The sequence below is a fragment of the Lepidochelys kempii genome, chromosome 7 (genome assembly GCF_965140285.1).
Source record: "Lepidochelys kempii isolate rLepKem1 chromosome 7, rLepKem1.hap1, whole genome shotgun sequence".
NCBI classification, from domain to species: domain Eukaryota; kingdom Metazoa; phylum Chordata; order Testudines; family Cheloniidae; genus Lepidochelys; species Lepidochelys kempii.
Genome location: NC_136386.1, coordinates 21,714,597 through 21,737,715, shown reverse-complemented (window position 1 = coordinate 21,737,715; position 23,119 = coordinate 21,714,597). Strand labels below are relative to the sequence as shown.

General features: G+C 43.9%; 1 protein-coding gene across 1 annotated transcript in view; it reads left to right on the top strand.

Annotated features, from left to right (window-relative positions):
* Positions 1-23,119, top strand: part of LOC144929044 (uncharacterized) — a 61,781-nt gene that overhangs the window by 5,371 nt on the left and 33,291 nt on the right. The window lies entirely within an intron of this gene.

Sequence of the window (23,119 nt, the reverse complement as noted above, 5' to 3'; positions counted from 1 at the left end):
CATGGCTATTTTTGCCTGGTGCCTAAAGCTGATGATACAGGGAAGAAAAAAAAAAAAGATCTGAATGAAAAATAAATAAATAAAAGCCCTTTTGCTTTTCCTTTCTTCCTAACAGTTTACATCCCAACCATGTCGCTCAGCAAACCCGACAAAGCAAAGTGGGTTATGCCTGTAAAACGAGAGGGATTAGGGCTGTGCTAAGGATATCTCTCCTTAGTATTTGAGTAAGGGAAATAGAAATCTGTTCTCAGCTGGAGTTTAAACCCCCTCTTCTCTTTTGCTACCCTGCTGCACCCTAACCAGGTCTCATAAGCCAGCTAGAATCAATAGGGAAAAGGAGGTCAGAGGGATTGTGAGCCATTGATTATCAATGTGTGTTTCCATGCAGAACTCCTGCTGACCTCCTGTGAGAAGATCAGCTTTAGAGCAATTAACCCTTTCCCTGGCTGCAATTCTGCACCTGCTCTACTTCTCTTACCCATTAGTGTCTGTCCTAATGTCTGCTGCATTCAGCTGGGATACCTGATTAATGGCAGTAACACAGCACGCACAAAAATGTCAGTAATGTGTAAGTGACGGCTGTTAAGCATTGTGTAGTGTGGTCCAAAGGAGAGTATAACTAAGAGTAACAAGGGGAGACTGAGCAAAGGAAACTAGGAGCTGAATATCAGGAAAAGTTTCCCTAGGGTGAGATTGATTCGGACGTGGAACAGCCTCCCAAGAGAAGCCGAGAGAGCCTCATTTGGCTACTCAATTAAATGCAGACTGGACAAAGCACAGTAAAAATCATGGGAGTGAGCAATGGACGAAAGCCTGGGTTTTCCGAGGGTGGATACTCTGAACTTCCAAAATCAGGCTCCGTAAGGCATCTCAACTGGGGCACCCAAAATCATTAGTCACTTTCAGAAATCTTGGCCTGTGCTTTCCCATCCCTAACATCTATGTGTCTGTGAGGGCCCGAAAAGCCAGATATTTACTTTCATGTCATTTATATTATTATTGCTAACTGCTATTTGTTAAGCACCAACAACATATTTGGATCTGCTCAAGACACACCAAAGAGAGGCAGTTCATGTCCGAGGGAGCTTACAGTCTGAAACCGAGACACCGAGAAGTCAGGATATGCTGAGAGACTGAAAGAAAGGAGCATATTTATTTCTTATTAACTCACTTCTTCTGGGCACCACAGAAGAGAAATTTTTAGGGGTGATTTGAATGAGACCACGGTGGTGGCTTGGTGGGCTGGGATTGGAAGGTCATTTTATGGGTGAGAAAACATATGGAGATGTGAGTGGGAGAAGGACACCACTGATTAATGAGAACAGTGGCTGGCCCTGCCACGAAAAACCCATGACTATCAAGAAGGAGGCGGGTGGTGGTGGTCGGGGACTCTCTCCTCAGGGGAACTGAGTCATCTATCTGCTGCCCTGATCGGGAAAACCGAGAAGTCTGCTGCTTGCCAGGAGCTAGGATTCATGATGTGACGGAGAGACTGCCGAGACTCATCAAGCCCTCGGATTGCTACCCCTTCCTGCTTCTCCACGTGGGCACCAGTGATACTGCCAAGAATGACCTTGAGCGGATCACTGCAGACTACGTGGCTCTGGGAAGAAGGATAAAGGCATTTGAGGTGCAAGTAGTGTTCTCGTCCATCCTCCCCGTGGAAGGAAAAGGCCTGGGTAGAGACCGTCGAATCGTGGAAGTCAACGAATGGCTACACAGGTGGTGTTGGAGAGAAGGCTTTGGATTCTTTGACCATGGGATGGTGTTCCAAGAAGATGGGCTCCACCTAACAAAGGAGGGAAGAGCATCTTCACAAGCAGGCTGGCTTACCTAGTGAGGAGGGCTTTAAACTAGGTTCACCGGGGGAAGGAGACCAAAGCCCTGAGGTAAGTGGGGAAGTGGGATACCAGGAGGAAGCACAAGCAGGAGCGCACCAGAGGGGAGGGCTCCTGCCTCATACTGAGAAAGAGGGAGGATCAGCGAGTTATCTCAAGTGCCTATACACTAATGCAAGAAGCCTGGGGAACAAGCAGGGAGAAATGGAAGTCCTGGCACAGTCAAAGAATTATGATGTGATTGGAATAACACAGACTGGGTGGGATAACTCACATGACTGGAGTACTGTCATGGATGGATATAAACTGTTCAGGAAGGACAGGCAGGTCAGAAAAGGTGGGGGAGTTGCACTGTATGTAAAGGAGCAGTATGACTGCTCAGAGCTCAAGTATGAAACTGCAGAAAAACCTGAGAGTCTCTGGATTAAGTTTAGAAGTGTGAGCAACAAGGATAATGTCGTGGTGGGAGTTTGCTATAGACCACCGGACCAGGGGGATGAGGTGGACGAGGCTTTCTTCCAGCAACTCATGGAAGTTACTAGATCGCAGGCCCTGGTTCTCATGGGAGACTTCAATCACCCTGATATCTGCTGGGAGAGCAATACAGCGGTGCACAGACAATCCAGGAAGTTTTTGGAAAGTGTAGGGGACAATTTTCTCGTGCAAGTGCTGGAGGAACCAACTAGGGGCAGAGCTCTTCCTGACCTGCTGCTCACAAACCGGGAAGAATTAGTAGGGGAAGCAAAAGTGGATGGGAACCTGGGCAGCAGTGACCATGAGATGGTCGAGTTCAGGATCCTGACACAAGAAAGAAAGGAGAGCAGCAGAATACAGACCCTGGACTTCAGAAAAGCAGACTTTGACTCCCTCAGGGAACTGATGGGCAGGATCCCCTGGGAGAATAACATGAGGGGGGAAGGAGTCCAGGAGAGCTGGCTGTATTTTAAAAAATCCTTATTGAGGTTACAGGGACAAACCATCCCGATGTGTAGAAAGAATAGTAAATATGGCAGGCTACCAGCTTGGCTTAACAGTGAAATCCTTGCTGATCTTAAACACAAAAAAGAAGCTTACAAGAAGTGGAAGATTGGACAAATGACCAGGGATGAGTATAAAAATATTGCTTGGGCATGCAGGAGTGAAATCGGGAAGGCCAAATCACACCTGGAGTTGCAGCTAGCAAGAGATGTTAAGAGTAACAAGAAGGGTTTCTTCAGGTATGTTAACAACAAGAAGAAAGTCAAGGAAAGTGTGGGCCCCTTACTGAATAAGGGAGGCAACCTAGTGACAGAGGATGTGGAAAAAGCTAATGTACTCAATGCTTTTTTTGCCTCTGTCTTCACGAACAAGGTCAGCTCCCAGACTACTGCACTGGGCAGCACAGCATGGGGAGGAGGTGACCAGCCCTCTGTGGAGAAAGAAGTGGTTCAGGACTATTTAGAAAATCTGGACGAGCACAAGTCCACGGGGCCAGATGTGCTGCATCCAAGAGTGCTAAAGGAGTTGGCGGATGCGATTGCAGAGCCATTGGCCATTATCTTTGAAAACTCATGGTGATCGGGGGAAGTCCCGGACGACTGGAAAAAGGCTAATGTAGTGCCCATCTTTAAAAAAGGGAAGAAGGAGGATCCTGGGAACTACAGGCCAGTCAGCCTCACCTCAGTCCCTGGAAAAATCATGGAGCAGGTCCTCAAGGAGTCAATTCTGAAGCACTTAGAGGAGAGGAAAGTGATCAGGAACAGTCAGCATGGATTCACCAAGGGCAAGTCATGCCTGACTAATCTAATTGCCTTCTATGACAATATAACTGACTCTGTAGATGAGAAAGCAGTGGATGTATTGTTCTTTGACTTTAGCAAAGCTTTTGACACGGTCTTCCACAGTATTCTTGCCAGCAAGTTAAAGAAGTATGGGCTGGATGAATGGACTATAAGGTGGATAGAAAGTTGGCTAGATTGTCGGGCTCAACACGTAGTGATCAATGGCTCCATGTCTAGTTGGCAGCCGGTGTCAAGTGGAGTGCCCCAGGGGTCGGTCCTGGGGCCGGTTTTGTTCAATATCTTCATAAATGATCTGGAAGATGGTGTGGATTGCACCCTCAGCAAGTTTGCAGATGACACTAAACTGGGAGGAGAGGTAGATACACTGGAGGGTAGGGATAGGATACAGAGGGACCTAGACAAATTAGAGGATTGGGCCAAAAGAAATCTGATGAGGTTCAACAAGGACAAGTGCAGAGACCTGCACTTAGAATGGAAGAATCCCATGCACAGCTACAGACTAGGGACCGAATGGCTAGGCAACAGTTCTGCAGAAAAGGACCTAAGGGTTACAATGGATGAGAAGCTGGATATGAGTCAACAGTGTGCACTTGTTGCCAAGAAGGCCAATGGCATTTTGGGATGTATAAGTAGGGGCATTGCTAGCAGATAGAGGGACATGATCGTTCTCCTCTATTCGACATTGGTGAGGCCTCATCTGGAGTACTGTGTCCAGTTTTGGGCCCCACACTACAAGAAGGATGTGGAAAAATTGGAAAACGTCCAGCAGAGGGCAACAAAAATGATTAGGGGACTGGAACACATGACTTATGAGGAGAGGCTGAGGGAACTGGGATTGTTTAGTCTGCGAAAGAGAAGAATGAGTGGGGATTTGATAGCTGCTTTCAACTACCTGAAAGGGGGTTCCAAAGAGGATGGATTTAGACTGTTCTCAGTGGTAGCAGATGACAGAACAAGGAGTAATGGCCTCAAGTTGCAGTGGGGGAGGTTTAGGTTGGATATTAGGAAAATCTTTTTCACTAGGAGGGTGGTGAAACACTGGAATGTGTTACCTAGGGAGGTGGTGGAATCTCCTTTCCTAGAAGTTTTTAAGGTCAGGCTTGACAAAGCCCTGGCTGGGATGATTTAGTTGGGATTGGTCCTGCTTTGAGCAGGGGGTTGGACTAGATGACCTCCTGAGGTCCCTTCCAACCCTGATATTCTATGATTCTAAGTACTGCTGTAGCAGGTGTTTGGATACCCATTAGATCACTGACCCATGTTTTCTACTGGGTGAGACTTCTGAGGGCAACCTCGCTGATGTCACTTCACCAAGGGCATGGCTTTTGTGACATGATATTCTAGAGCCTCTCTAAATGCTCTCTCTAGGAAAGGCCTAATGAGGCCCGTGAAACGTGGCATTTCAGGCCCTTGACCTGCCTTTAACAGCAGTTAATTGGGTTTGCTTTTTACTGGATCAGCAGACTTGATCACAGCAAAGAGACCTGCAGTACACTAAGGCACCATTACCCATTACTAAGGGATTAAAGTGTAACTGGGCTGCTGTTGTTATGGTGACCACAGGGAGTCCCAAAATGGTTAAGGGACTTCCAATGGAGACACAGGATTTCAGACGAAGGCTCAGGCATCACATTAAAGACATGTTGGATACTGAGAACTCAGACATGTCTAGGCTGCAACATGGAGGAAGGACAGCCTTGAGGCTAAAGCACAGAGCAGGTGTCTGGAAATCTGCATTCTATCCCTGGCTCAGCCTTTGACTCGGGGCAAGTCACTGAATCTCTCTCTTTCTCACTTTTCCTATCTGTAAATAGGACAATACCACATGCCTGACAGGGATATTGTGAGGGTTAATGTTTGTAATGAGTTTTGCAGTCATTGGCTGCAAAATGCCATGGAAGTGCTCCATATCATTATTATGGAATCATTCTTTGCATATGACCAACAAACTGTAATGAGCATTTCACTTTGGCATTTACAGGAAGGTAGCTCCAGGCAATGTACATTAAGTGGAAATTTCAGGATGAGCCAAATGGTTCCAGTAAAACACCACCTGAGCCAAGCTCTCTCCCTAAACTTGGAACAAACATCAAGCCTGTTTGACTGCGTTTTTGGAGGACAGGTTGTGTTATTTTTTAATCCCATGTGTTTCTTGGTTCTGTCCAGGCCTGGAAGCCCTGAAAAAAAACACATGCCAAGCTAATGTCAATCTGACCCAAACCAGGATGCACAAAGAGGGGACAGTTCTCTTCAGATTTCCAGAATGAATAAATTCATATGAGAGCTGGGAGCAATTCTGGAAATAAACCCCAGAATTAGAGATTGGTCACAAACCCAATCTGCTGAAACATTGGCAAAAGTTAACGACCCTCTCCAGGACTGGGATTGGGTTTTGAGGGAATATAAAGCCGGGTTTTGATTTGGGATGGAAACCATATAAAACGTACATTGGTTTTGGCAGCATATGGGTTAGAGTTTGGGCGGGGGGGGGGTCCCCAAACTCAAAGCAAAACTCAGGTAGCAAGAATCCACATAAATCAAAACTGCACAGATCCATACAGAGTCCTTAGATCCAAAATCAGGATGATGTGGATGTGTTTAACCCAGATACATGTTGCCAATGTGAGATAAGACTCCAAATTTCTGGCTGTTTATCTGAATTAAACTGAGTCACCAAATCTTTCCCTTCCCTTCAAGGCCCACAGTAGTTTGGAGCTTTCACCCTGCTACAAGAGGAAAACTTTAAAATTAGGTCGTAGCTCTGAACTCCTAGTAGAGACATTCAGGTCATTGCTATTGTTACCAGAAAAAAATCTGAAACCATAATCAGGACACAGTGAACACTTCAGAGGAGATATTTCCCCACCACTTCTCTGGCCCTAGTTGTGGTATAAAGTTTAATCAGGTTAGCCAGGTTTTCTCTCCTGATTTCACAGCCTCCATTCAGCACACCAGATTATAAACTTTCAACATGTAATTGAACCTGACTCAAGAAGCCAATTGTATTACAGTGAGCTTTAAAAGGGGGAATGGTAAGGGCTAAAGTTTTCATTCAACGAATGCAATTTCTATGCGCAGAAATCAATTCCATTGACATCAGTTGAGCTTTAATGCTGAATTAAAGAGCTGCCAGGTTTCCCCATGGGGCTTTTACAGTCCGGGTTTTATGAATTCATTAAAATGCACACACAAACTTTTAGGTAAATAGCATTACGCTGTAATAAGGGCTACAGATCGACACTATTCCTCCGAGAGAAGATCTAATTTGAGTTGCCTAGTTGGCAAAATTGTTTTCCATTGCTCTGCATCTATTAGCGGAGGGTGTCATATTTTCCCTTGTTCCTGTTCTGCTTTCTCTCTGTTGGCTCAGCAGGGAGTTTTGTAGTGTTTTGAGAGTTCGTAGTGTTTACTAACACTAGAGGAGGGCACGGTACTTTAGAAAGCAGGCAACAAACTGAGGAGCCATTGGGCTTAGGGCATGTAAGGTACACAGTGCAGCCCATCTCCGATCCACCCAACAGATCTGGGTTGGAGGTTCAAAATGTTCAGTGGACATGGGAACATGGTGGACATTTGCACAGCTACAAAATTTATAACCCCAACGAACTGCAGTTAGGATTCACTCAATCCCAGGTTGAAGGAGTTATGGGGCAATCCACTTGGCGCTGATGAAGGCATCTATGTTAAGAAAAAAGAAAAGGAGTACTTGTGGCACCTAAAGACTCAAATAAACTTGTTAGTCTCTAAGGAGCCACAAGTCCTCCTTTTCTTTTTGTGAATACAGACTAACACGGCTGCTACTCTGAAACCTATGTTAAGAAAGTGAAGGTGCCATAGCTTTTGGAGAGGCCAGGGGGAGTAGACAGGGTGGGTTCTCTTTGGATGTTGGAGTTTACTGAATTCAAGCCTCCCAGCAAAACCTTAGGCCACCCCTTTCCAAACAGAATAGCAGGGACTGCGAGGACCTGAGCTGAGGCAAGTTCAAAGGTGAGTTAACGGAATGTGCTAGACTAATACTTTGCACTTTAGCAGCTCCTCCTATCAGTTAATCTCAAAACAATTGCCAGGCCTTAGAGAGGTGAAGTTACAACACAGTGACTCAGGAGAAGAGCAGATAATGAGCCCTGGAAGACCTGAATGCCATTCTCTGGGTGTAACCAGTAAAGGACACTGCATTGATCCCCATTTTTAAAAGTGTCCCCCTGGCTGCATTCACTACTGACAGCGGGCACAGTTAGACGACTGACTATCAGTCTGCACCTGCAGGCCAGTAACTAGACAGCCAGAGTGCTCAGAGACTACGATGGGTGCAAAGTTGCAGGAACAAAATTAACCAAGTTATTTGAGCATAAGCTTTCGTGAGCTACAGCTCACTTCATCGGATGCATTCATCGGATGCATTTCCACTGAATGCATCTGATGAAGTGAGCTGTAGCTCACGAAAGCTTATGCTCAAATAAATTGGTTAGTCTCTAAGGTGCCACAAGTCCTCCTTTTCTTTTTGCGAATACAGATGAACACGGCTGCTACTCAGGAACAAAATTGGAAGCCAGGTTTAGTACCTTTGAAAAATGTGACTTTATTGTCCCCAAAGCTGTAGAGAGGGTATTTGAATGGGTCAGCATCATCTCAGCTTGGATGCCGCTGTGCTACTGTGTCCCATCCATTCACATGCAGCATGGAGGCCCAGGAGACAAAACCCTCTGTCCACAGAACAAGTGAAGCACAGGCAATGGGAGTGCAAGTTTCCTGCATGAAGCTGCCTTGCTGACATGTGTTGGCACATGGAGGGATTCCCTTTTGGGATGAGAGAGGCTCAGTCCTTGGCATCTCTCCAGAGACCAAGGAAAAAAGATGAAAGATCCAGTGAATGTCAATTGCAATAGTGAGCTTTTGTGAGACGGACACTCATCCACTAAGGGCTGGACTGAGAAATCCAATGGCACATTTCACGCAGTTCACTAAGCAGTTGGCAGATGGTAGCAATTTTCAGTCACTACCAGCCTATCTCAGACTAGAATCAGTGACCTAAAGATGAATGATTCCATATGCGATTGCCAGCCCTGGGCTCTCATCCCTTGGGTTGGTAGGACCTGGGGAACAGTGGAAGCAGCACATCTTATCCTTGAAAGACCAGGCACAGTGGGAATGCCTAGAACTACTCAAGAGTGATCTCTCTGGCTTATTAAGGAATACCATTAATGGGCTCTGAAGAGACTCCAGTTCAATCCTCCTCTTTGCTGGATGTGGGGGCCTTGAGCACAGGACTCTGAAGTGCAGAATTTCCTCCAGGGCAAAAAAACCAGACAACATGGCTGCCCTCAATGACTGCTTGGTAATGATACCGAACAGTTTAAAGATACCTGTTAAGATCTACATCTTGTTGTGCAAAAAGCTTATGCATCTCCTGGGCTTCCTTCACCTGACCCGCTGTGTATTAAAATAGCCAACAGATCATAATGCAATAGAAGCAAGGTAGGCACAGTGTGGCCGTATTTTTGCTCCCTTCTGAGTGTGTTGCATTGACAAAGCTGCTGGTAACTATTCATATGGGGCTGCCTGAAAGGCACCTCGAAGCAGAACAGTATCATTGCCTTTTGCTGGAAAATTATTTACTATTAAATAAACAGCATTTTCCATTTTTTTGAAAAAGCATATTTTTTTCCACTAGGGTTTACATGCCATCAGGAAAAAAATGCAGTACAAATTCCTGATGAGTCAGCCTACATATTAGAAGCTTTTCTTCTCTCTTTTTTTTTTTTCCAGTGGATCATGCTGAGCCTTCCGAGATGAAAAGACAAGCTATCATCTCTTTACACTTAGAGAACTCCCAGGAGCAAATGAGGAGGAAGATAATTAGACCAAATGTTGATACAATAAACCCCAATGGAATGCAAACCAGGAAGAAAGTGTTGCATTTGCCCAAATCCCAAAATGTTGATAGCATCCTGGTGGGAAATGCCATCAGAGCAATATGATCATTCCCCTCCCCCAGTCATTGCTGGGACCCCTTTTTGTCCTGTAAATTAACCCAAGTGAGCAGACTTTGGATCCTAGTTGGTGGGACTGTGTCTCATGCAGCTGGGATCTGTCTCCTGAATGAATAACAGTTTGAGAAAAGGTTCAGCTTCCCCAGCCCCTCCTTCTAAGGTCAAGAAGCAAAACTCATTTGAAATACCAATTGCTGCAGCAGGATACAAATCCTTCCTTGGACCAAGTGCACTGGCTGTGGATTGCAGGAACTGCCAAAAGACAGGTGCTGAATCAACGTTACTGGGCCCACATGGTTAGCATGCCAGGAGATGTCAATTTCAACTGTAAAGTTTTCCTAAGAGAAAACGTTAGGCATTTGACAGTGCACATATAACATGTAAAATAGACAGAACACAGCACCTTATTAAGAAGATCTGGTACAAAAATTCATCTGGACCAAAACCAGGACATAAGAACAGCCATGCTGGGCCAGACAAAAGGTCCATCTAGCCCAGTATCCTGTCTTCTGACGGTGGCCAATGCCAGGTGCCCCAGAGGGAATGAACAGAACAGGTAATCATCATGTGATCCATTCCCTGTTGCTCATTCCCAGTTTCTGGCAAACAGAGGCTAGGGACACCATCCCTGCCCAATCCTGTCCTAATCCCATTCCAACAGTGGGCCTTCAGAAATTGAACCCAGTAGGTGCATAAAAAGCTGAGTAAATATTCATGCTGTGGGTTGATACAAACCTCCATTCATTTTTCTTAACTACCCCAGAACTTCTTGTGTCTGCAATGAACTATGGTAGTCAATCCACTGTGTGTTTTTCCAAAAGGTCTGACTGTAGTGGACAGGGGGAAATGCTGTCTGAAAAATCTGGGACAGTCCTGAATAACGATGCAACCAGTGGCCCAAAGGTTTAATTTTCCTTTTCCGGGGTGTAACTATTACAGCTGTTTCCATTCCCCCTGGCATAGGGTATCTTTAGAAGTGCCATACCAGTGCTGTTCAGTTGTTTTCTTGTGGAACACTAGCGACACCCAGTGGCCAAGTCTTTTTGTCTCTCAGGGTGAGCACTGAAGGATCAGGGAAGAACAACAGCCTGTGGGAGAAAACTGATTTCACTTTCCAGCCTAATCTAGTTCTATAGCAGGTCTTGCGAAAACAGAGGTTGATTTGAAGGACTGGGAAGATGATTCAGATCAAATGACAACTCACCCTGAACCTTCACCCGGAACTCAAACCAAACCCAAACCTTTTTAAGATTCAATGCAGTTTACCTATCTTCCCCTCAACACACTACCTTTACTTTTCACTGCACAGCTCATCACTAACTGGATCTGGCCAAAATGCCATGAGAGGAGCTGTTCTTTCAACACCTCTGGCCTGGCCAAAAGCAGGAAATACAGAATATCTCCTCAAGAAAATCTGTGCATGTGATATTTCCAGTTATGTATTGCAGATCCAGGGTGGGGATAGTTTGGATGAGGGTTACAGAAGCATCTTCAACTTGTGGAAGTCAATCCAAGCTACAAAGAGGACCAAGTCACATTTGGATCCAGTTCCAGATCCCAATTTCAAACACTCCAGAACTCAGATCCAGGGGTTTTCTTTGGCCAATTATAAACACGGAGAATAGAATAGCTAGATACAGGATCCAGGTTAGGATTCCAAACCACTCTCACCCAAAGTTCAGGACGGTTTGGATGTAAGATTTTGGTTTGGGTCCATTTCTAATCTGACCCAAACCTAGCCTCCAAGCCTTTTCGCAGTCTCTCATCATTGGTTATTGTGAGTTTGGTTTTTAACTTTCTCAGTGATTGGGGGTTAAAATTGTACTTACTGTGCAGCTCTTTACATTCCTGAGGACTTTCTTCCCATTAGAAACTCACATTTCTTAGGTAGGTCAAGCTTGGGGTCTAAACTCCTTGACTGAGAGCCTTTTAGTATAATGATTTCATATCCCTTGTACATTAACATTTAAAGTTATTAAATGAACTCAGTGTTCTGCATGTTCATCAAATCCGATACTGCTTAATTGTGAGGATGCAATATGTTAAACATTTTGAATGGCTATCACAGGTGGTGGGGAAGAATACCTTGGTTAAAAAAAATTTTTTAAAAAAGATGGCGAATCCTACCCTGCAATCATATAATAGCTGTATTGTTTGTCTGGATCAAGTATTGCTTTGTGCAAAATGTCAATGCCTGGGTGCTTGTATCTGAGCAATCCAGAGAGGAATTAGCTAGAAAATCATCCTTCTGTCACTGAATTTCCAAATGACAGAAAAAGCTAGTGCAATGAGCTCCACTGTAGACTTGCCAACTCCTTCAATTTCAGCAGCAGGCCACCAGTTTTCACATTCAGTCAGTGCCCACAGCCCAGTTAGATGTCTGTGATTTTAGCTTTTCCTCCTGGAGGAGGGAAAGCGACTAATTTCTGGATGGGAGATCGGGGTGGGGTGGGGAGAAAGAAGACCTCACAAAAGCACAGCTGCATTTAAATAAATACCCAAACTTTGGGCTTCTAAACGTTCTGACATTCTCCTATCGCTCCTCTTGATTGGATAATTTTAGATCTTTTCATACCTGCCAACATCCTCAAGGGAAAAAAAAGATAGCAAATTTGCATACATTTGCACATATTTGCATACATTCAAGCATATACTCTCAGCAGCATGTACCTTCCCATTAAAAAGTTATTCTGCACTAAACCCTACTGTCAAACCACTGCTAACTCCCATACTGAGCACTGAGCCCAGCATTGGAAAGAAACAATAGATTGCTCAAGCTGACTTGTACCTGCCAAAAATCTATGGTCAGCAAGGAAAACCAGTAGACCCAGCAGGTCTTATTTTTAGGCATGTGCTAGTAACTGCTCAAAATAGAGCTTAGGATGCACACAGAGCCACGCACACACATACAGAACTGGTTTCAAATACATGTCCAAAGTTGCAGGCATCCTTCAGACCTTCTAACATGGGCACTAACTCTATATCCATTGGATTGCCGTCTCCTCAGATTTGTCTGAATTGCTCCTGATGTTCACCATGCCACCAGGACTTCACTCGCCATTGTATAAATTCCTTGTGGGGAAATGCGAATGTCTGAAATGTCAAGTCCTTAACCTCCTCCCACAACCAAATTTAAGCAGGCAGCACCTAAGCAGCCATGGAATCCCAAAGGATTTGAGTCTGCCAGGAATTTTCCAAGCCAACGCCCTAAGCAGAACTCAAGTCATCCAGCCCCCAAGGTGGGTGATGATTTTACAGCCTGATCCAAAGCCAGTTGAAGTCAATGGTTGTCCTTCTAAAGGGCTTTGGGTCAGGCCTTTATTTTCTTAGGAGTCTTTGTTTAAAAACAAAACAAAAACACTGTTTCTAGCCTTTCTTGTTGTAAACATAACCTTCCAAAGGTAAATAGCTGCAGTAATTAGGTTTATTGAATATATAGTGCTGGGGAATGTGCAATTCATGACATTTTCAATGAGAATGTATTAACTTACACTTTTGATATCCCTTGTTAAAATGTGAAATTAGCTAATTTGTAGGCACTAGATGCACATGCTAACTTTGTCTGCACATAGCAAATGAATTTAAAATAACAACACTTTCTCATTGAATTTTGAGTGGTTTTTGCTAAAAATCGGGGGTGGCATAAAGAAAGCAGATGGTTTGGGTGTATTTTGGTAGGGAAAATCTGAGAGCTCCTATCACTGTTGCTTTGAAATTGTCCATAAAGTGATTTTCCCATTCATCATTTTGTGTCCATATGTGTGGTACCCAGCTCCTTGTGGACTTGTAATTAATTGAACTAGGTACTTTGAGCCAGATCCTCAGCTGCCTTGAAGTCAATAAAACTATGCTGATTTACACCAGCTGAGGTTCTGGCCCCGAGACACAGTATTGTGTAAAGAATGGCTTTATTGTACATGGTGGTCTGCTTGGAATGGTGACTTCCTCAAGTGCTTTGTCCCAGCATGCACTCCTTCTCATGCAGATAGTAGGGTAGCTTTTCAGGGACTGGCGAGGAATGGAAATGGAACATCCTTCCAGGACATTACTCTTTAGGAAAGTCCATTTTCTTTTAACATGGTCAGTATCATTACTGCACATGTTTCCTCACAATCACAAGCCTTCCCCTTGGCTTTGCAAATATTTTTAGGAAGGGCTAAATCTAAGATGCCATCTTTCAAAAAATGGGGTCTTCCTATGGTTCTGCTTGCAGGCTAGGGGGTTCTGAGGGAAGCCATGTGACCTGGGTCATCTGAATCAGTCAGAGACAGACAGTCTGAAAAGAGCCAGCTTCAAGCAAGGTGGGATGAATTGCATCTCACTGCCTTAGGGAGCAGCCTGTTTTGTCTCTCTCTGTTTTGGAGTTCTTGTGGTGTTTTGAATTCTAAGAAATAAAGTAGTATTACGTTGCAACTTTCCAGCAAGGGTATTTTATGTTTTTATCTAATTTCTCTGCTTGTTTTCTGGGAAACATAGTACTCCCTTTTAATATTCCATTTGATTTCTAAGTGGATGCCTCCTGTTGGTGCCCCTACTTGCATTCCAAAAGGTCTCTCTCACTCTCATATCCAGCTTCATCTTCCTAAGCATCCCTCCCTAGTCCTCTTCTGCTTACAACCAGCAAAGGATAGGCAGTTGCACTGCAGTTCAGCCTCAGGATAGGCAGGATTGGTAAAAGCTACCCTTAATGTGGATCAAACACAGTCTGACCTTTTCCTGTGACTATAAATAGTCTCCCAGATTATTTGTGTGTCCGCTTCCTACCCACCTTCATATGATACGAGCCTTCAGCAGCCCTCAGCACACTTCCACAATAATATACACACACACCTTTCCAGAGAGCAAGCATTTCCTCCACAGAGAGCTACCAGGTTGTGGGTACATCTGTCATCTTGCTTCTACTCTAATGTCATACAAAGAATAAGAGCATCAGGAAAAAGAAAATAGAAACCTTTTCTAGTGAGGCCAGACTTGCCGGTCATGCCTATGGTAACTAGTGCAAGAATTAAGATGAAGAACTTCAAGCATGATTTTTTTTTTTTAAAGAAAACCATTCTGGAAGACAGATTAAAGCACCATACCACTTTGTAATAGTATTTGTAGTGCAGATAAAGTGTTTATACTTTAATTTCTAGCACCAAGAACAAAATAAGGAAGTGGGCTGGGATTGTATTTTTTTTTCCTTTTAAAAACTGCTACAAAAATTGTTTGTACTGAAGGAAAACAACTCAAAGTGGAGTTAGAAAAACAACTTAAGTGGGAAAGTTATCAGCTTCACAAGTGTAACCTGTTTGTTTGATACCTGGTGCTTGAAGAAGATACAAAGCCAGTCTGCTAAAGATCACTGTGTTTTAAGTTTAATTAAGTAATGAATCAATGTTTGCAAAATGCTTTGAGATTCTCGGGCGATGGGTGTTAATAGACATGCCAAAATATTGTTAGTATGAAAAAATCTTGAATTTACTAACCCCTTCATGTCTTTCTGAAAGCATGAGTTGTTTTTCAGGCCAGATCCACAGCCCACTGAAAGCAATTAAAAGACAACTTCAACATGTTTTAGATCAGGGCCTTTGGACATGATTCAGAAAGGGACTTATATGCATGCTTGCCTTCAAGTATGTAAGTTGTCCCACTGAAGTCAATGGGAATATTCTGAGGCTTGAAGTTAGGCACGTGCTTAAGTACCTTGCTGAATAGGGGCTTTAGAGAATAGATTATGATATTTATATTATTCACAGATTCATAGAGTTTTAAGCCAGGAGGGACCATTAGATCATCCAGTTCAGTGGTTTTCAACCTTTTTTCATTTGCAGACCCCTAAAATATTCTGAATGGAGGTATGGACCCCTTTGGAAATCTTAGACATACTCTGCAGACCCCCAGTGGTCTGCAGACCACAGGTTGAAAACCACTGATCACTACATAAGAGGCCATTAAATTTCACCGTGTTATCCTTTTATTGAGACCCGTAGTTTATGTCTGGCTATCTTCCAGAAAGGCAATCAGTCTTGAGCTAAAAACATTAAGAGATGGGCACCCCACAATGGTCTCAATGTTTAATCACCTTCATCGTTAAAAATTTGGGCCTTATTTCTAATCTGAATGTTAGGCTTCAGCTTCCAGCCATTGGCCTTTGTTATGACTTTTTTTCCCTTCTGAGGCAGTTATCAGCTGCAGTGTCACTGGCTAAGGTAATATCACAAAAGTTATTTTCAAGTTTCCTTTGAGAAATTGATCACCAGCTGGAATCAGGAATTTTTTTATTATTATTATTAAATCCAGGTGCAGTACAAACCTATCCAGAGACGTGCTCTGTGCCCTAAAGATCTTGCAACATAGACAAAAGCAGTCACGTGAAGGAACAGGAGAGGTCAAAGATTACAAAACAGAAGACAACTGGCACACATCTCCTTTGCTCTGTTTTATTGCTCTTTGAATTGAGGAGGCTGGAGCTACTCAGCACCTTGCAGGATCTGGGCCTTTGTGCCTAAGCAAGATTTGCCCTGGCTGGCACTGCTGTGTAATGGAAAAGTCTTTCCAGCTACATTTGATGCTTAGGATTTGGCCTTCAATGACTGGGTTAGGTATATAGTTTATAGATGGAAAGACCTCTGCAAGATGAAGCTGGTTTAACGTTAAGGAGATGCACAGTAACATGCTTCCATACTAGGGCGGGGCCCTATTGGTTCAGATAAATGGACAGTCCTCCTGAGGCTTCACACAGGTTTGGCAGCAAACTTGATCCAAACCTTTGTGCAAGGTTCTGAACTTTTCAAAACCTGTTTTACAGGAGTTTGGAGTGGAATGAGTGGAAGCTGCAGGAGCTCAGAGATTTTTATTTGCTAAAAGCCCAGTTCCGCTCCTCTTAGGGCAACGGAGATTCCCACTGATTTCAGTAGCAGTTGGATCGTGCCCTCCCAGTGTTGTCTTTTTTGCACAACCTGTTAGCTTCACTTTGCAGTGCACTAAGCCAGGAGGCTGAATGGAGGGCTCTCCGAGAAGACTGAGGACCCCCACCTCCAGATAAATGTACAGTACATAAGAAGCCAGCAACACAAGCCACTCCATGATTTCGCTGCCCATGCTTTCCCACAAAAGCCTCCTAGAGCTAGTGCCTATCCTTAGCAGAATCTCATAGCCTCAATGCTGATGCTTCGTTTGTTTTACTGTTGGCTTGGTAACAGCTGCTGTTACTGTTGGAGGTGGCATAAGGGCAAAAGCAGTGCTTATCACTTTAGAGCTCTTCATGAAAGCCTCGCCATGTCTTTGGCAGTCTGGCAGAGTTTAATAACAGCAAGGCTCTCCCTAGAGCAATGTTCCAGCGCTCCTCCAGGGTTGTGCTCTTGTATGTTACAGTTCAGGCCTTCTACATTATTAGCATAACAAAAGCCTGTGAGGCAGAGGCCGGGACTATTCTGTATTATTGCAGCGGCCAAAGGATCTGCGGGGAATAGGCTCTGGAAACAATCAAACTTTGGCATAATAAATAATGATGATAATCATTTTTGCAACAACTTTTCTCTCTGGCTGTCAAACCCAAACATTTTTACAGACACTTATTAATCAAAGCTTACAACCCCTGTCCCCCACCCTGGTGAGAGAAGCAGTAGAAATGGGCCCAAACCAAACCCCCACAGCTTAACGCACTCTCTGTCTTGGGTGGGAGAGGGATTTGGAAGACAAGCCTGAATCTATATCCAAATTTTACAGCTGTCTCCTAGTTGTGTAATGGAACAAACCAACCTCCCTGAATAGTCTTGAATTTGGAGGGTGCAAGAAACCCAGATGGAGACCCCAGCTTTACAGCTCAGGCTAATCTCTAGTCAGCAACTATCCCATTTTACAGACAGGGAAACTGAGGCATGGAAAGAGATTAAGGATGAACAGATTCCATTTTATTCTACCGTAGTTGTACACAGTCTGCTAAGTTTGGTTTCATCTGTAGAGTGAGCAGTGATAACTCTCAGCCATGCAGGGAGTAGATCGGTTGACTAAGTACAGGCCATTTCTCCATAGTCAGTTTTAACTTCACTTTCAAGGCAGTATCCAGCCCTTGAGCCATGTATGAAACTCCCAGTCTCGTTGTAAGGAAATGGCTAGTGTGTTGTGCAGCACTTCCCCCTGCTGAAGTCAAATCAGAACTGCTTACATGTGCCCTATACTGCAAGCAGCTAATAAAGATTATCCTGAAGCCGATGTGGAAGGAGCCTGTGCTTTTGGAGTGAGAGTAGCTGGATTCTATCCTATTTGCCTCATGAAGTCCCAAGTGGCCAAGATATGCAGTATAGCGATAACCATGAAATCCTTGGTGGGCACAAATTTGTTATAGCATTAATGGCAGGTGCATGGACCGATCCATGACAGCTTAAGGCCTGTTAAGTTTCACCATAAAAACACGATTGCAAAACAACAACAGCATGAAAACCAAATTACTTCACTGGGCCTGACATCAATGGGAGTTGGGGACTTCACTCCCACAGGCCCCTTTGAAAACTTCAGCCTCAATCTTGGGGTGCTGAGACAAACTGCACAGAGCACAAAATGCCCACACTTCAGCACAAAATGCCCACAAGGGTGAAAGAGGTGATCCCACTACTGACTACAAGTATGAAGCCATAGAGGAGATACCTCAAAGAGTTGCCCCTCCCGACAGTTCTTGTTGGAGAAGGGCAAAGTGGGGTCCTGGGGCTTACAAGCCTAAACCATATGATTCCTTGTTGATTTCAGCTGATAGGAACACTTTGTTAGAGGGATGGGGAGTGGTTCCGTTCTTTTTGTTTCTTTTTCATGATAATTAGGGTTGTTGATTAAGTGCAGTTAACTAACACGATTAACTCAAAAAATTAATCATGATTACAAAAATTAATCGTGATTAATTGCACTTTTAATCGCACTATTAAACAATAGAGTACCAATTGCCATTTGTTAAATATTTTGTACGTTTTTCTACATTTTCAAATATATTCATTTCAATTACAGCATAGAATACAAAGTGTACAGTGCTCACTTTATATTATTTTTATTACAAATATTTTCATTGTAAAAATGATAAACAAAAGAAATAGTATTTTTCAATTCACTTCATACGAGTGCCACAGTGCAATCTCTTTATCATGAAAGCACAACTTTTGTTACATAACTGCACTCAAAAATAAAACAAAGGAAAACTTTAGAGTCTATAAGTCCACTCAGTCCTACATCTTGTTCAGCCAATTGCTGAGAGAAACAAGTTTGTTTACATTTATGGGAGATAATGCTTCCTGCTTCTTATTTACAATGTCACCTGAAAGTGAACAGCATGGCACTGTTGTAGCCGGCGTTGCAAGATATTTATGAGCCAGATGTGCTAAAGATTCATATGTCCCTTCAGTCTTCATCTACCGTTCCAGAGGACATGCGTCCATGCTGATGATGGGTTCTGCTCGATAATGATCGAAAGCAGTGCGGACCGACACATGTTCATTTTCATCAGTAAAAAGAAAAGGAGTACTTGTGACTCCTTTTCTTTTTGCAGATACAGACTAACACGGCTGCTACTCTGAAACCTGAAATTTTCATCAGTGCGATTAATCACGATTAATTGCTATTAATTTTTTAATTGCTTGACAGCCCTAATTATAATCATAACTAAGCACAGTTTTTCAGACTTTTCTTTTAAATTCTCCCTCCCTGCCCTCTGCTCCATGAATCCCTCAACCTGCCACCGTAATACGCTCGTAAGGAAAAGTAATTGTGGGAACTCTTGGCCTTTCTTCCCCATCCTGTGTTCTGAAGGACAGGACTATCTGCATGCTGCCATTCATCCCATCAGCCACTGCTCCGGGTAAGCACAATTTGCTGCATGCTGATAGCTACACGTTGACACTTAACGGGACAGCTACGTGCTCCAGTCTGACAAGGAGCGATCACTCTTGCATTAAAAGAAGAAGGAGATAGGGAGGGGAGTGGAAAGGAGGTAGAAGAGAGGGAAAAGGGAGTGGTTAGCTGTTCTGAAGTTGCCCCGTAATCTGAGTGTCAGGACTAAAATGTTAGGTCAGTTGTTTTGATTGAATGTCAGAAGAAATTATATGCCAGGGACTCATGCCGTGTACTTTACTGACAAAGAGAACTAATGGGAAAATACTCCAAAATGACAGATTTTGGTGCCAACTCTCTTTTACTGCTGCATCAGACAAGCACAGGAAATGTCACTGCATTTTATATATATATGTATATATATAAAGCATTTAAACATTTAATAAAAATTCCAAAGTACATTCAAACCCAACTGAAAGGAAAGCAGTCCCTGCAGTCGAATTGCAGAAGCTGACAAGTCCATAAAAAAAATTAGATTTATTCTCCCAGCAAGATCACTTCATGATCTTTTCTCTGGGGTCTGCATCTGTAGCAGAAGAACAGCATTGTTAATTTGCTCAATCACATGACTGGATGTAATACACTTCTTTAACCTTCTAACATTTTGCTGTTCATGTGGAGTACCCACGTCTTACTTATTGCTGATCAAATTATGCAGGGGACTCAAAGCCCTGATAAGATGTTTTAAATACATATGCATCAAAAATACATCTTTGTAATCCATGTAGCAGAAAATCATTATCACAGTCTCATATGCATATTTGGATTTGTTTTCTCAGCCTTGGAAGGCAGCACTGAAAGATCCAAGCATAGAAGAGCTAGAGAATTTTCCTCAGGTGGCATCACATAAATCATCAGTTTCTGATTTACGGATTATATTTTTCCTTCCAGATCTGTTTTATCTTATCTTCCAAAATACAGAGTAATTATATTAACTCCTCCATGGCCAAGATCTGTTCTGAGTCATTCAGTCATTGTTTCTCAGCTTGTGAGGAAAGGGAGAGTTCTGGTGGGGCAGATGGTCCTGTGCTCACAATGCTGGATGAGGACACAGGGAACCTGGGTGCTGTTCCTGATTCTGCTTGAAACATCCTGCATGACCTTGGGCAGGTCACTTACACTAAAACTTTCAGAAGTGCCTAAAGGCCATTGAGACTGTCACTTTTGAAAATGGGACTAAGACTCCTAAATCACATGGGCAGGTTTGAAAATTTTACCCTAAATCATTCTCTGCCTCAGATTCCCACCTGTCACACTGGGATAATAATACTTCCTTTGTCTATCTTGTTCATTTGAAGTGTAAGCTCTCAGGGCAGGGACTGTCTTTTACTGTGTGCTTGGACAACAGCTAGCACAAAGGGGCCTCGATCTCCTCTATGCACTAAAGCGGTGGACGTGGAAGACTCAGGGTTTGGAACCTGGAGACAAAGGACTAATTTTCGAAAACTAGTGATTTTGAGAGCCTCTATTTTTGGGTGCCCAACTTGACACAACTTAAAGAGGTCTGATTTTGAGAGGGCAGCTCCTCAGCACTTTCTGAGAAGCAGGCCCCATCTAGGTGACTCAAACTGGGCACCAAGAATCACTAGTTAAATTTGAAAATTAAGGCCAAAGCTCTATACTTCTAGGTCCCCTGTTCAAATCTGGGTTGGGCTGCTCATGACCTGAACGTTCAAATCTGATGGTTGTTCAGTGCAGTGGTTCTCAACCAGGGGTCTGGGGCACCCTGCTGGGCCACAAGTTGGTTTCAGGGGGTTTGCCAATCAGGGCTAGCATTAGGCTTACTGGGGCCCAGGGCAGAAAGCCCGGGGCCCTGAGTCACACCATCCAGGCTGAAGCCGAAGCCTGAGCAATGTAGCTTTGTAGGGTCCCTGTGGCGTGGGGCCCCGGGCAACTGCCCTGCTTGCTACCCCCTAACACCGTCCGTGGTTTTTATATGCAGAAAAACAGTTGTTGTGACACAGGTGGGCTGTGAAGTTTTTATAGCCTTTTGGGGGGGACTTCAGAAAGAAAAAGGTTGAGAGCCCTTGGTTTAGTGGCTTCTATGAAATGAGCTGATGACTCTTGGTCCAGTTGCTAGTGGACTCATCACAAAAACGCCACACAAGAAACACATACCAGTGCATGCCACGTGCAATTGGCTATGAAACCACTGCGATACTGTTGAACAAATGACGTTACATGAAAATAAATTGTGTTCTATTGTGCTCAAAGCGGGAACCAGAAACAAACTCACGCAAAGGATTCTACTTCCCAGGCTGGTGGAGGCTGAGAGCACAGAGGGAAATGAAACAGGCACAGGTTTCAGAGGATAAAGCTAGGTAGGGCTGTTCATGAGACTCCTAAAACATCCCTGCTTGATGGTTTGTAGATTGACATAGACAATGGCCTCCAGGGAAGGAGAGGAGGGGAAATTAATTACATTGCCAAAGTCAAACCAGAGCAAAAGTGAGGGGGGCAGTGTATGCAAAGCCAAATGAACCTATTTCAAGCTGGAATTTTACAGCAATTAATAGCACCATGCCCTGATAAAGGTTACCTTGTCATAGCTAACAGTATGTGATTTCCCCTGCCCTCCCCCCCGACCCATTACCTATAGCTATATTGTTTGTCAGGAATGAACTTTAATAAGCTGATGCTGTCAGAACTCATCACCACAGTGGCTATGTGCATGGTACAGTGGGTACATGGGAAAGATGTGCTTTGATTTCCCTATGCAATGCTCAGGACTTTTCTCTTTTCCAATTTGGATCATGCCTGCCAGCCACGCGATAAAGCTTAAAACAGGGCAAGACCCCTCCTCCAACACCGCAGGTGTGAGCATCTTTAGAAACATGGCACTTTCCTGGGAGTCTTCTTGTCTTCTTATAGCAATGGTTCAGGCAAGGGAAGGTGACGTGGTTTGGTTTCATTCGGGGCAGGGGGATGAGAGCCTAGGCACAGGTTTGAGTCCTAGCTCGGCTGATGACTTGCTACGAAACCTTAAGTGAGCCTATTAGGGCCTAATTTTTCCTAACTGCAGACATGCAATTAGATGGACAAAAAAATGTTCATACAATTGTGTAAATAGTTTGCACAGTTACTGTGCTTGAGCGCACCAATAGACATGTGTGTGTGCACGTCAGTTGGGTATGTGTGCAAACTAGCCTCACTGTGCCCCTAGATATGTGTTCATAATTGTGCATGCAAATTAATCAAAATTAGGCCCTCAATCCCTATCTGTCTCAATTTCCCCATCTCTAAAACAGATACATTCTTACCCACCTCGCAGGATTAGTTTGAGAATCATTCCATGCTTGTAAAGAGTTCTGAGAACTTTGGCTGGAAGGTACCATAGGCACAAAGATTATCATTAAACTAACCAACTATGCTGTAGGATTTACTCAACACTCTCTGGCTGGGACAGTGTGCTGTGCCTCCAAGAAGTGGAGCTCACACTGGCCCAACTTAGGGGATGGCTTTAAGCCATCTATGCACCCTCCAGATTCTGGATCAGTCGGGGTTCACAACAGCAGCCAGCATAATTCGGGCAGTTGGTCTAAACTACAGCAGCTCTGTAGCCCACAGCCAACCAGACTGGCCACAGCAGCATGCACAGCAGTCCTGCCCCCAGCCTGTCCTTTCTAAGCCTCCTTCACAGGTCCTATGCCTGGGC